Consider the following 16617-nt stretch of genomic DNA (forward strand, 5'->3'; position numbering starts at 1 on the left):
CAATTTTAGCAGTTAAAAAGTAATTTCAATAAGAATTTACTCTAAACAAGGGAACTTGTAAAGTAGCAAGCACGACCGGGGAACATGCAAAAATGCTGACAGTGCTGTGATCAAAGGTTGGCGTGTATGCTATTTTATTATTCAACGTTATAGTTGTAGGTACGTTACCCAAAATTTTTTTGTTTTATGACTATGGGTCATGTCAAAAGCAAGCGACCGGCGACACCCGGTTAAAATCTTTATATCAATTCTTTAAACCGCTCAATCGGGTAAACGTTTTGTTGTCAAGTTATGTTCGGATATAGACAGACGTTTCCCCGGTCAAAAGTTCCAACCGATTTATCGGTTTTTGGGTAATATATATATATATATATATATATATATATATATATATATATATATATATATATATATATATATATATATATATATATATATATATATATCCAGCCAATTATGTTTGTCATAATTTCACTTTCATTTATTGCACATAATTCCTTATTTTGACAAGAAAAACACGTATATTTGCTCCCTCTTGCAATACCTCAAAGTCTTATGAATAACATAATTTACTGAGAAAAATATGCCTGGCAATGCAATGGCCCATTGCAACCACGTTTGAATCCTTTTCGTCTTTTAACTACAGAGCATGAGATGTCTCTCATTGCGAAATAACCAATTACTTTATTGATTCTGTCTTTGCAATCTGTTATACTATTATGTGTACAGTTTTAGGTTATGTCATATATTTTTTTTTTCACCAAAAACAATAACAGAATTAGAATTTTTTAAAAAGTTGAATACATATCCTCTTGTGTTTGTTTAAGTGTGCATAAGTTCTACGATCTGGTGTTATTACGGCCGTTAAAGGCATTCATTTGATTTCACAGTAAAACTTTCTGAAATAATTTCGTCTGGTTCATTCAAGTTCAAAAGCCTCGTGAGCTGCATTAATCCTTAATCTTTTCATTAGCATTAGCAAACTGCTGCGGTGTGTACGCGAAATAGCACCAAACGGTTTTGGGTAAATGGCTGTTCACAAATTAGGGTCCACTGGAAGTGAGTTTAATGTTACTATATTCTTCCTACGGAAAAAGAACTTCTGTATAGTTGTCATAAAATGCAATATTTTACTATAATCAAACATATTGTGTTCTTGTGTAAATGCAAAGGTGTTTAGTGCATTTTTTGTACTTTCGATTTTGATGGCAATGGTGTGTATGCTACCGTAAACTGAACAACAAAACAGCGGACTGTCAGTGTCTCAAATTCTAATTCGTGAGTTTCTAAGAGAGAGAGAGAGAGAGAGAGAGAGAGAGAGAGAGAGAGAGAGAGAGAGAGAGAGAGAGAGAGAGAGAGTTTCCAGCCCCGATGTTTATTTTCATTTATGAAGTGGCTCTCAAGCATCTTATGGGTTTCGGAAGACGTTGTCGGCTTAGCCAGATTCTGCAATAGAGCTTTTCTGTCCTTGAACGGGGTTTGTTTATTTATTCTTGGCTACAGATTGAAGTTTTCCCGCATTGTGTACTTAATTTTAATCTTATACATATTGGTTATGTTACCTCTTAACCTTTTCTCCAGTTACTGAAAATCATAGTTCAGGACTCTGAATTTTTTGTATTTGCAGCTTTTTCTAAAATCACATTAACTTTTAGATATATAACTAATATGTAAAGTTTTTATAACGCTCTTATAAGTCAGAGGAAAAACAATATAGTTCATTCTCGTTATATTTTTTATCTATCCTCGGATCTTTAATGCTATTCCTATTTTTTCTTCAATTTGTTTTCAACAGTTTTCTTATACGAAAATTGCACTCCGGATATGTAAATATCATGATAAGAAAGGTTAATGACACTACATTCTCCCTTCTGTTTTTTAGTCATCTTATTGAATGAAGAATCATCTTACACGTATAGAAACATAATAAACAATTTAGAATGGAAACTTATTTTACATCAATTGGAAAGTGACAGTTCGTGTCTCATCTCTTGAGCTGATTAATGTCACTGAAATTAATATGTGATTGAAAGCAAGTGTAGACAGTCGCAGACATTAACTGGTTGCAAATGATATTTCAGTTTTAATATTTTACTAATTTTAATGGACCTTTGCTGGTGATGACTATGCATGTGATAATTATGATGAGTAAAATTTTTGGCTTCATTAGAAATTACGAAAAAATCCTCGGATAAATATTCAATTACTTTTCTATCTTAACAACTAGGATATAAGCTTATATGATTTTGCCAAATAATTGAAAACTTCTACGATTCATATGTTAAACTAATATATACTTATATACATACTCACACAAATGCATATATATATATATATATATATATATATATATATATATATATATATATATATATATATATATATATGTATGTACATATAATAATATAGATATGTATGTAAGTATGTATGTAGATGTATGTGAATAAATACATACATGCATACATACGTAAATGCATATAAACTATATATATGTATATATGTATAAAAATATATATTTACAGCAACAACAACTACAGCAGCAATAACTGCTTCGATTTATAGTCCACTGCATAAAAATTACCTCAGACATGTCCTTATTCATGTCTGGGGTTTGACCATTTTATCACCAACCCTCCTATATAGGCAACGCTTTGACGATCGATTGTATCTTCCTCAGACTTTGGTATTAATGTTCTGTTCCAGTGTCGTTTTCATTATATGAATCCACAAATCCTCTTCATCATCATCCCCATCGCATCTTCTTCAGCTTTCAAAGGATCAATGCTCATATAACTTTAGTCCTTCAGTCTCCAACTTCTCTCATAACTCTTTCATCTCAAATACCCGTTTCAAACACATAATTCCTTTTTTAATCTTACTCTGCTCCATGCTTATCAGCCTTTGGTTATCTGTCTAACTTTTTTTTATTACAACGCAATTTTATTATGGTAAAAAGTGATATTTTTTAAAGGGGCTTATTATTATTTAATTTTCACCTTTATTGTTATAAAAATAACAACTATAACTCTCATCTTATCTTAACTTATTCAGTGTTTATTTAAATCCAATTTGGTCCCCTGGCCAATCCTGTATAGCGCTGTCGTCAAAATACAAAAAAATCCTCAATCACTTTTAAAAATTCCTTCCCATTTCCATTTTTAAGCAATTGAACGATTTCTTTGCTTGGAAAGAAAGTCTTCTTACTTGAGTTTGATAAATAATTTTTATATATGTTGGAATTAACTTATTACGGACATCATATCAAACTACTTTTAAAAGAAAAACTAAACCTAAGTTTTATTAGTTTTAATCAGAAAAATATTTTCTATGAAAAGAGAACAAAAAAAAAGTTTTAAACTCAAACTTTTCATCGAGGTTTGGAGTAATTCTTTGACTTTTTTTATTTCATTTCGTAGCCATCAAAGTTGATTGCCTCCTTTCTTCTCATTAAGATGCTCTTTCATCTCTTGACAATCACCCTAACAATTATCTTGATTAAATTCGTCGTCGTTATTTTTTTTTTTAATTCCACATATTTCATTATTTGCTGTTTCTCAGAAAGAGAAAATCATATTCATTGTCCATTATCTTGTTTCCTTAATTTTTTTTATTGAATTCAAATATTTTTTTTTCTCGAAATATATTTTACTGAATTTATTTTCTACCACATTTCATGTATTAGAATCTTTTGTTTCGTTAAATGAGAGAAAGATATCCATCTTACGATCGCCATTCTTCACGTTTTTCGTTCATACATCTTTATTGTTCCTTTGTGAATAATGACAATATATAACACATTATTGCTATTTTTGTCTGTCATTAAACGTCATACCCAGTTTCTTCACAAAAGCATTCGTATTTTTTCGAATGATTTAATATCTATCAGATCATTTTTTATACCTTAATCCATAAGGAATGTATTCTGTTATAAGAATTTATGTTATATATTTGTGTTGATATTAGCAAGACTAATAAGGATTTTATTACCTCCAACAACGAGTTTAGAAGGAGGTTATGTTTTACACATTGTGTTTTGTTTGTTTGTTTTCGTGTGTTGGTATGTGTGTTTGTGAACAGCTTCCTGACCAGAATTTCAATAATAAAGTAATGAAACTTGTAGGTATTTCAATCTTATGTAAAGAGCTGTTAAGGTTAAAGGAGAAGGTTGAGTTCAACATCAAGGTCAAGCAAAGGGTCAAATTCCGGTCATCAACCATACGGTCAAAATTTTAATCGTAAAGTAATGAAACTTTCACGATTTCAAACTGTAATGTAAAGAGCTGGAGCTGATTTATTGATTCTGGAAAAGTTACTCTGGTTTCTAGAAATAAGCTGCCGTGGAGGACGTCTGTATTCTCAGATTGCTTTTTCAGTTTTCAATTGTGTTAATCTTTGTCATTGTGATGGCCATATTGTAAAAAAATTGAATCTTCTATTTGACCATATAAGATAGTTTGTTGCTGTTCTATGGAAATGGAGGTACAGGGAAGGAGAACGAGAGGGAGACCAAAGCGAAGGTGGATGGACTTTATCAAGGATGACCTTCGATCAAAGGGATCAAACGGTGATGAAGTGTGGGACAGAGGTTGATGGAGAAAGCTGGTCAGAAACATCGACCCTACATAAAAGTGGGAAAAGATGCAGATAAAGAAGTAGTAGTTGCTGTTCTATGTACATCACCCTTTTTCTCTCCGAAATTTCCGATTCCATTTTCTTATGCAATTTTTGGAGACATTTCTCATTCTCTTGATGATTTGCATTCCTCATCATATTCCCTGTGCACGTGCAAGCAAAGCCCTTATTCATCTATATCATACTAATGTCTCCTCGAGATTTATTTAAAAATGACCTCTCTCTCTCTCTCTCTCTCTCTCTCTCTCTCTCTCTCTCTCTCTCTCTCTCTCTCTCTCTCTCTCTCTCTCTCTCTCTCTCTCTCATTATATCATCATCGTGTCTCTCATATAAGAATATATTTTTTTGTCTTTCGTGTAATCGATTTTTTGTTAAAGAATGTTGTAGACATTTTAGCTCATTACAATTTAAGATTAACAGATAATTCAGATTACACAAACAGGAGTTCAAGACAAAGACGATCATCTTCCATATTATAATAAATAAAATATGGAAATATGGATATAGGACTTTTCTATGAATATTTTGGTACTACTTTGTAACCCTTGTTCAATATTGAAAATATATTCTTCAAATATGGCTATTCATTTACTATCACTAGAATTGATATCCGATGAATTATGTCTTTCACTTTATGAACAATATGTAGTTGTAAAACTCAACATTTAATTAGGAACTGTTGCTTCTTAAGATATTCGGGGAAAACCAATGCTATAACAAATTGCGTCTTAAGATATTTGGGGACATCGCTGCTATGACACGTTGCCTCTTAATATATTCAGGGACATCCGCTACTATAGCAAGTTGCTTCTTGATATATCCAGGGACATCCGCTGCTATGACAAGTTGCTTCCTAAGATATTCGACGACATCCGCTGCTATGACTAGTTGCTTCTTGAGATATTCGGGGACAGCCACAGCTATGACAAGTTTCTTATTAAGATATTAGGGGACATCCAGTGTTATGATAAGTTGGTTTTTAAGATATTCGGGGACATCCGCTGCTATGACAAGTTTCTTCTTAAGATACTCAGGGACATCTGCCGCTATGAAAGTTGCTTCTTGAGATATTCGAGCACATCCACTGCTGTGACAAGTTGCTTCTTAAGATATTCGGGGAAAACCAATGCTATGACAAGTTTTTTCTTAAGATACTCGGTGGAATCTGCTGCTGTGAAAAGCTTCTTTTTAAGATTTTCGGGGATATCGGCTGCTATGGCAAGATGTTTCACAAAATATTCTAGGAAAACCGATGCTATAAAAAGTTGCTTCCTAAGATATTCAGGGACATCCACTGCTATGGCAAGTTGCTTCTTATATTCGGGGACATTCGCTGTAATGACAAGTTGCTTCCTAAGATATGCGGGGACATCAGATGGTATGATAAGTTTCTTCTTAAGATATTTGGGGAGATTCGCTGCTATGATTAGTTACTTCTTAAGATATTCAGGGACATCCGCTACTATGACATGTTGCTTCTTAAGATATTCAGGGACATCCGCTACTATGGCAAGTTGCTTCTTATATTTAGGGACATCCGCTGCTATGGCGAGTTGCTTCTCAAGATACTCGGGGACAGCCGCTGCTATGACAAGTTGATTCTTAATATATTCAGGGACATCCGCTGCTCTGACAAGTTGCTTCTTAAGATATTCGCGAACAGCCGCTGCTCTGACAAGTTGCTTCTTAAGATTTTCGGGCACATACACTGCTATGACAAGTTGTTTCTTAAGATACTAATAGACACCCGCTGCTATGACAAGTTGCTTTTTTAGATATTTGGGGACATCCGCTGCTATGACAGGACGGTCAAATCTCCATCTCAGGGAGATGTGTTCTTCCTCAGACTGTCGGTTGTGTGTTATTAGGTTTTGAGGGCTATTATTATTATCATTAGTACAACCCTATTTAGAGAAGTAGGAAACTGTAAGCCCAAGGGCTCCAAAAGGGAAAATAGCCCAGTAAGGATAGGAAATTTGGAATGTCAAAGAATATTGTGCTTGAGTGTACCCCCAAGCAAGAGATCTCTAACCAAAGACAACGCAGGACCATGGTATAGAGGCTATGGTACTACCCATGCCTAGAGAACAATGGTTTGATTTTAGAGTGTCCTCCTAGAAAAGCTGCTTTGATGTCACCTTAGTTTAATGATACTTGAATAACATTCTGAAAAATTACCTACTTCTTTTGGTGTTCCCTGTGGGCTGGAGTACACACAATTAGTTAGCACATTGGGCATGTACGCTTCTAGTTATCTAATACTTCTCCTTGAGGAGAGCAATGAGCATCTTCTTAAACAGGTTTACATAAATCCCAGTCTTGTTAAATCGAACTTTATCGTAGGAAGGAATTGCATTCCAAAAGAAGTCATCAAAATCATATTTTGAGTGTAGGCTAATATAAAGAAATATTTTATAGCCACCTGAGAGAGAGAGAGAGAGAGAGAGAGAGAGAGAGAGAGAGAGAGAGAGAGAGAGAGAGAGAGAGAGAGAGAGAAATTCTTTATAATGTTAAACATGAGACAGAAATTTCTTCCGCTTAAACTTTTTTATCGAAATTTTCTTTACCATGCTTTTAACCTTTTGGAATCGATTTGTGAATCCTGTTCTTTGCGAGTTTCTTTACATATAAGTGCTTAGTCGATAAGGCCATGATTTCAACTGCTTTTACCGACGCTTAAACGGAATATTTTGAAGCCGCATCTGTTTTCACCATTGGATTTAGTCTAATTTCTTCATTTTTTTACATTTAATTTTTTTTCCTCTTTCTAAAGAGTCGATTTTTTTGGGTCCGTTATAAAACCATGAAAAGATAATTTGATTAATATTAAACTTTTTGAATTAATTGATTTCGATTGGGTAGTTTACTAATTTTACCTATCTACCACCCCTCCATCATTCTGCGTATGTGTGTATTTGTGTATGCTTATATAAGCGTACGGCTCATCCAGTTCAACTAAGTCCCTTTAAAGGAAAATGTTTTCGTAAAAACATAACATTAATTCGTGTCTGAATTTTTTGTTTAGTATTATAGCAGATAGCCAGAAAGGTGTAAATTATACATATTAACTATATGAATTAACTCTTCTGTGCTCATTGTATGTAGGACTCAATCTATATTAAATAATCAGGAAACAATAACGCGAGGTACAACTAAACTTATGTACTAAATGTACAGGTAAAATTGTTCTAAACAGATCTGCAATTTCCGTTTCGTGAGCGTATTCAAACTTAACTTTCCAAGATCGTAAAATTTCTCATAATAATAATAATAATAATAATAATAATAATAATAATAATAATAATAATAATAATAATAATAATAATCTTACTTAAGAACAAATCTTTATTAACTAAGAAACAAGGAAGGCCATAACTTCTCTTTTAAGGAAAAAATCTAGTTACTAAAATTTTATATACTAATATTTTTCCTGATCCAAGTTCAAGACCTTGTGTGAGTAGGAGCTATATTCAAGTCAGACCGTGATGTTTTTTTTTTTCTTTTTTTTTTTTTTTAGGTAATTCACTATAACAAATTTGCCCCAAAATCCTAAATATATTGTGGCCCGATTGGCAACGTCTCTGCCTGGTGTTTGCCAGACGGGAGTCGAATCCCACTCAGACTCGTTAGTGCCTTTAGTGTTTGCAACCTTACCCTCCTTGTGAGATAAGGTTAGGGGGTTCTGGGAGAGCATATTGTTCTATCTGCCCAGTCATCAGCAGACATCCGTGGTCCTAGCCTGGGTGGAAAGCGGGCTTGGGCGCTGATCATATAATTTATTATTAGTCTCTAGGGCATTGTCCAGCTTGCTAGGATATTGTCTCTATTCATGAGGGGTGTCTAAACCTTTAAGTAATGACGTAGAGATTATATCTACACATTTCGTTCTTTGCCGATGAGAAACAAGTAAGTATCCGTCTCTCAAAGTATCGAGTCTAAGCGACAAAAGGTACCCATAAATGAATAGCTTTTCAGCATAAAATTTTTCCTTGAAGCAATAATGAGATTTTATAAAAAAAATATCAACTTTCAGTTTTTCTGGGTCATATATTTTTTCAGCTTTTATACTGTAGATATTTATGAAATTAAGCTTTATGAACCTTATCATTTGTATTAGTCTGTTATTACACTAAAAGTTTTACAACAGATTGTTTTTTTCCAATGGTATCTCATAACATATCATTGGAAAATCTTTTTCATTAGATTACGATATGGATGTAAGAACATTGTCTTTTTAACAAAACTATCAACGGCATTAAACGATTTAGAGTTAAAAATTCCTTTTTTTATATATTTGAAAACAACTCAGGTTGGAGCTAGGCCACGGAATGTTTTTCCGAAAACTACTATAATGGTACGATCAAAACTAGAATGATAAAGCCACGTGACCTGGTATCGCATCACGGATGAGTGTGGTCTGTTTTCTAGCTGAACGACCCTCCATCAGACGTCCGACGCATTTTCTTTATTTCTGTCCTTCGGAACTTCTTCAGTAATTTTAGGAACAAGAGAAAGGATACTCACTTACGAAAGGTTTAACGCACATACACGCACACACACACACACACACACACACACACACACACACACATATATATATATATATATATATATATATATATATATATATATATATATATATATATATATACATCTGTGTGTGTGTTGATATAAGTATTCTTGGATACGTATTTGCGTGTGTATTCTGATGTTTCCTTGGGATAACCAAACAAGGATCACAAATCTTGCGACGCATTATTAAATCTTATTAAACGAGGTGAGCTGAGGGATCAGATGCAAAGAGAGCCATCCACCTGTCATTAAATCGTTTAATGAGGCCAGTGACAGAGGAAGTTCCATTTTCTACAGAATTCTAGAAATGGAAATCCTTAATGGGGATTTTCCAAGTAGTTGAATAGAGTAAGTAAAATTATATTAGATTTTGTTTTCATGTGATAAAACGGTAAATTTTCTATGCAGGAGGTTAATTGGAGTTTTAGAGCTTATATGATAACCAATTACACAAAATTCATGACAGTTGATGACTGAAAAAATCCGAGAGCACCGAGAGTAGATGAAATTGCGATAAAGAAATCACTGTATTAATGAATGTTGGCTTCAGAAGCTGATCATGATACGTTAAGTATACCTGACTGAAGAATGGTTCAGGCAAATAGAGTTGCAATAGCAACTGAAGTTATCATTAATTCAAACTAATAGTAATCAAGATAGAAACGAAAAAAAAACATATATATTTATATATATTTATTCATGAATCTATCGTGATCTTACTTCCCCAGAAGTTTTTTTTTTTAAACTCAACCTCATTTAACGGTTGCCAGAGATCTCATTACATACAACAAGATGATTAATCTGCGTTCATTATGCAGTACCTGGATTAATCGTACTCGACAAGGTTACAGAATAAAGCTAATGAGGACAGCAATTAAAACTTCATTAAGGCAATTTGAACCACAATACAACATTCTAAGAAGATTTGGCAAATTTTCCTCGATCTCTTCTTCAACGTTTAAAACTGCTTGTTATCATCTAAGAGACATTGTGTTTATAAAAATGTACCAGGACGAAAATTCTGTGCAGAAAATTGTGATAAACTATGTTATTTTCAGGATTGACTACTGCAACTATATATTACAATTTTCAAAAGTACATCTTAAGAAATTACAAAACATAATAAACAGGAGCAAGACTGATAAAAGGGGACCCACTTAGAGAAAGTATCACCCCTCTACCAATTGATTTACACTGGCTGCCGATAAAAGCGAGAATTGAATTCAAAACATAGAATATCCCACCAAGTTACCAGAATCGGTCGTCCAAAATACTTAGGAAAATTGCTACATAATGAGCAGCCAACAAATCGTGAAGACTCGAGAGTAGTTACAGACGGCTTCAAACTATTGGAACCTAGATATATGTCTACTTTAAGATGCCGTATTCACTTAGTGAGGTTAAGTTGCAACGCCTATCAGGCTACAGAGATATGTGTGCTCATTGTTAACCTTGGAGAGTAATTGATAAATAAGGGCTTCATGCCGCTATTTATATGAATCCGGTCTGGTCTTATTCTGGCTGTTGAATTTTCAATGAGTATCAATACCCATAAGGCGAAGGTACAGTAGTAGCTATGTAGGCAAGCTGAGTGCTGTACCAGATTATCAGTTCGGGCATGATTCCTAGGTTGAGGATTCTGATCGCTAATTGGCCATGGTGCTGCTATGAGAATCTCCGTTCCAGGCTGGCTCATTGGTGCTGCCATCGTGGCTAATCACAGGGTGAGGAATATTGGTTTGCCTGGTGCTCCTTTGGCATTTAGGTAAGAGAAACATTTCCTGCATGATGTTGAGGATAGATTTCTCCTGGATTAACAGGGCAGGGCTTTTAAATTTCTACGTTTCCTAATATCCGGGGCACTACTATTTATTTCCGTATTTTTCAAGTCTTGTTATCAGAAAATGGACCTATTGGGAGTTTGTTGGCAATATTCCGTAATGAGGCCTTGCTGTAGCCTACGTTACAGGACAGGTGTTTAGAGAGCCGCATGGTGGATATTCTGATGTGGCAGCTACATCAGAATGATGACCATGTGGCTTTCTAAATACCTGTTCTGTCACGAACAGCAAGGCTCCATTAGTAAAGGTATACCACATTAGTTCTGTTCAGACTGTCCTGCACATGAGGGACAGGGTTAATTTTCTTGAACAACGTTTATATTTTGGCCTTTTGGTAATAGATTACGAAGTTTATCTCCATATTCTCTTGTACGAGGAGCATGTTGTTAATTGTGATGTCTTTAATGAGTCTCACATCTGTCGATAATTACAGCACATTATTCCTTCAGTAGTAAATGTTTCCTTTGGCGAGCTAGTCGTGTCGCACTGTTTTTCCCCTAGCCAGGTGTCAATAGCTGTTTTAATTTCTCAATTAACATGTCAATTAGGATACCTATAGTTTACAGGGACTTGTGTTATACGGTCCTGTTCCTCATGGGTAGCCTTCCGGTAGGAGCAATGAGAGAGCACCATCTTCATGAAGGCCATAATTTTGGAGGTCTTCTATCTGGCAGGGAATACACTGTCACCATACACAAAAAGTCCAAAGTTTGTTTGTTATCTCATCAGCAATGCCCCGGACAGCAGGAGACTTGGAATATTGAAGGTCCTGCTAATCCAGTAAGAATTACCTATCCTCAACACCATATATATTTGTGTTTTGTATATAAAAATATAATTATAATTATGTGTATACTATATATATGTATATATTATATATACATTGATACATTTATACATACACACATATATGCTTTTTTTGAAATATTTATTTTTCTTTGTTTTTTTTTCCTCACTGTGCTATTTTCCCTGTTGGGACACCTGGGCATATAGCTTCCTGCTTTTCCAATTAGGGTTCTAGCATAGCAAGTAATATATATACAGTCAGCGCGGATCGCTGTGTCCGGGCAGCATCCGCCGTGCATTCATTTTGGTCCCCCCCCATATCTACACTAATACACAATATAAATCAATAAAAATTTAATTGAACACTCACCAATATCCCTGCTACTTGTCTATAGGGTAGCCTTTCCTCTTCTTGACCTCCAAAAGTCATCGAGGAACACTATCGGCGAGGTTTTGGAGTATTTCAGCAGGTATTTCCGCCCACACCTTATGGAGCGCCGCCTCGAGAAGTGTCACGTTTGTCGTCACTTCTTTACGAAGGCGGGCTTTAACTATCGCCCAAAGGTTCTCAATGGGCGAAATATCAGGACTTTGACCTGGCCAATCAGGAATATAGTTCACTTCGCTATTTTCCAGCCACTTTTTCACTTTTTTAGCCGTATGGCAAGGGGCACCGTCCTGCTGAAAAATTTCAGCTCCTGTAGCCGCAAAACAATCCGCTAAATTGTCTTTTAAAATGTTCAAATAGCGGTCAGCATTAACCGTTATGCCTTTAGGCAAAACAACAATGCTTGGGGCACCACCGTAGGCAAACGAACCCCAGACCATAAGCGATGCTGGGTGCTTAACTGTCTTGGCCGTGAGATTAGGCTTAAGAGGATCTGACCCCTTTCGCCGCCACACTTTTTTCCCGGTCGTCTCACTCACACAAAAGGTCGCTTCGTCACTCCACAAGACACTACGCCACTGCTCCAAGGTCCAATCCTTGTATGTCTTGGCAAAAGCAACCCTCCTCTGCCTTTGTTTCAAAGTTATAGCGGGCTTCTTTCGCGCGATCACTTTCTCGAAGTCGAGGCGCTTCGACAGGTTTTCCTGAATCGTACGAACACTGACGTCGCTCAACAATTTAGGGTTCTGTTCTTTAAGTTGCTTAGCTGTTAATGTTGGATTTTCTTCTAGGGTTCGCTTTAATATATGTAAAGTACGATCAGGAATCTTCCGGGGAGGGGAACCAGCCTGGGAGTGAGAAGGGACCTCGGCGCTACCTCCTGCCTTGTACTTCGCCACCAAGCGCCTCACTGTCCTCTCGTTCACGCCAGTATTCCTGACGATTTCCTTCGTTTGCTGACCTAAATTATGACAGGTTATCACTATAACAATGTCATCGTGACTTGTACGGGGTCTAGACAACACCGGGGGGGGGGGGTTGATACACAAAAATGCCACGCGAACTCACAAAAGAACGATTGCAACTCGGCCCTCTCAACCTGATACAACCTCACTCCACGACTACAGGAAACACACTGGCTAGCTTCCACCTACGCAGATATGTAGATGCTAACTTGTATAAAAAGATGCCAATTAGTCAATTTGTCCCAGTCGATTTTTTCCCCGATAAACCCCATGCCTCCGATTTGCGCGGAACGCTGTGTCCGGCCCACTACGCGGACACAGCGATCCGCGCTGACTGTACATATATATATATGTATATATATGTATATATACATATATATATATGTATATATATATACCGTATATACTGTATACATATATATATATATATATATATATATATATATATATATATATATATATATATATATATATATATATATATATATATATACATATATACACACATATATATATATATATGTGTATATACACATATATATACTGTATGTATATATATATATATATATATATATATATATATATATATATATATATATATATATATATATATATATATATATATATATATATATATATATATATATATATATATGTATATATAAATATATATATGCATATATATATATATATATATATATATATATATATATATATATATATATATATATATATATATATATATATATATATATATATATATATATATATATATATATGGTCTATTTCAATGTTATTACTGATTATATATATATATATATATATATATATATATATATATATATATATATATATATATACATGTATATATATATATATATATATATATATATATATATATATATATATATATATATATATATATATATATATATATATATATATATATGTATAAAACCGCCTGGCCATGACGTGTCATATTCATTGAGGTTATATATAAAATCTTTGACAGACTGAAATGTCGTTTTGAGGGATATATAGGAAACTAACCTGTTGTTCTCTTGAAGGGAAATTTTTTCATTATTTGATAAGTGTATATCCTTTTTCGTTTGTTAAAATACCAGGTGACGGACAAACTCTGGTTTAATGATGATTGTAGACGCTCGTTTTCTAAGAAACAATATTTGAGTTGGAGTAACTATACTCAGGTAAGAGTTATTGTTCATAGAGTTTATGCTTCAACTAAAATGGAATACACATTCAATATAAAAGGTAAACATTTTTTATGTAACCCTGGAGCGTAAATGATGGTGTACCCAAAATCTATACCTTCAGTTTAGACTTAACAGTTTCTCCTTTACTTAATCCAGATGGATCTGTTACTCACTGTCCTAAGAAAAGGCAATACATTTTAAGTGATATATTTGACAACAAGGCGAGTAATAAGGAAGTCAATCTTCCTATTCCTGTTTCGGACCTGTGGAATCAAAATGCTCTTACTGGACTTTGATAGTTATGAAGGTGTACCACCCAAATGGTATCTTTCCGTTTGTCGTTTATAAAGACATCTGATTTCCTAGCGTTAAAGTTTTTCTGAGTTTATGCAAGTTAGCAAGAGTATGTTCTTTTTGCACTTGGAGAAATGGTCACGTTACTCCATCAGGTATATGTGTTTGTGGTAGATCTAGCCCTGCTGTTTACAGACTCATTTCCATATTTTCCATATCTACAGTTTTTGAATGCCTTGTGGCAGAACATCTAAACAGGTATGCTGAAGAGGATAATTTGTTTTTATATTGACATATGGCTTTTGCAAAGACCTGGGAGCATGTAATCCTCTTCTTACAATCTCCATTGCTGTATAGAAATCCCCTGAATGTGGTGGCTTGATTGGCCTTGATTTTAGTGCTGCTTTTCACCGTGTTAATCACGAGGTGCCCTTTTTCAAATTTGAACAGATTGGAATATATGGGTCTTTTCTTATCATCATTATTGAATTTTTAGGTAACAGATTGCAAAGAGTAGTTGTTGATGGTCACCACACTGACTATACGAATATAATACCTGGTGTTCTCCTCTCTCTCTCTCTCTCTCTCTCTCTCTCTCTCTCTCTCTCTCTCTCTCTCTCTCTCTCTCTCTCTCTCTCTCTCTCTCTCTCACTCTCTCTCTGAGGGGGTACCTTAACGTGATGAAAGGGTTTGTGCATTACCATAATCAGCAAATCTTTACTAGGTTAGTTTGCTCTGAGTGATGATACTCAAATCAACAATGCACAGTAGCCAGCCTGGTGATTAAAATGGCCAAATCCCAGATATGGCTAGGGATATGTCTGAGGTCTTTGTCCTGCAGTGGACTAAATACGGCTGAATGTGTTGTTGTTTATATGTCATCATCATCATAATCGGCCGTTAATAGTCCACTGCAGAAGGAAGGCCTCAAACATGTCCTCCCAGTTGCGTGTGTTTATGGTTTTTCTGTGCAATCCTATACCCGTAAACTTTTTTAGTGAGTCGATCCATCGTCTTCTCTTCTTTTCTCTGCTTCTTTTGCAATCTCTAAGGACCCACCCTGTTATTCTTAATGTCCAGTCGATCCATCGTCTTCTCTTCCTTTCTCTGCTTCTTTTGCAATCTCTAAGGACCCACCCTGTTATTCTTAATGTCCATCTATTGTCTATCATTCGCTTTATATGTCCTGCCCAAGTCCATTTCTTTTCCTTAAATGTTGTTAGAATATCGTCTACTTTAGTTTCCTCTCGTATCCATGTTGCTCATTTTCTGCCTCTTCCTGTTATTCCAATTATTATTCTTTCCCTAGCTCTTTGAGTTGTAACTATCTTATGTTCTAAGGCTTTAGTAAGGCCCCAAGTTTCTAATATATTGGTTAATACTATATACATACACACACACACACACACACATATATATATATATATATATATATATATATATATATATACATATATATATATATATATATATATATATATATATATATATATATATATATATATATATATATATATATATATATATATATATATATATATAGTGACTCGCAGAATACTTACAAGATTATTTTGTAGAATGTGGCATGAAGAGACTAAACCTGATGAATGGGAGCTGGGAGTCTAGGTGAAAATGGTACAAAAAAAGAAAAAAGAAAGAAAGGAGATTTGACTGATCGCATCAATTGCAGAGACATCACACTTACACCAATTGTCATGAAAATATATAGTTTGCTTATTTTAAAGAGGCTAGAGAGAAAGATTGATGACAATCTGAGAGACGAACAAGCAGGATTTATAAATTTTCATTCTAAGACATGTTGTTTAGCGATTTGTAGAATATAGGAATCCACTGTTGATGGCAATTTTGGACAATGAAAAAGCCTTTGATAGTGTACACCGGCGAAATTTGTGAGAGTCCTACAT

The sequence above is a fragment of the Palaemon carinicauda genome, chromosome 5 (assembly GCF_036898095.1).
Source record: "Palaemon carinicauda isolate YSFRI2023 chromosome 5, ASM3689809v2, whole genome shotgun sequence".
NCBI lineage: Eukaryota > Metazoa > Arthropoda > Malacostraca > Decapoda > Palaemonidae > Palaemon > Palaemon carinicauda.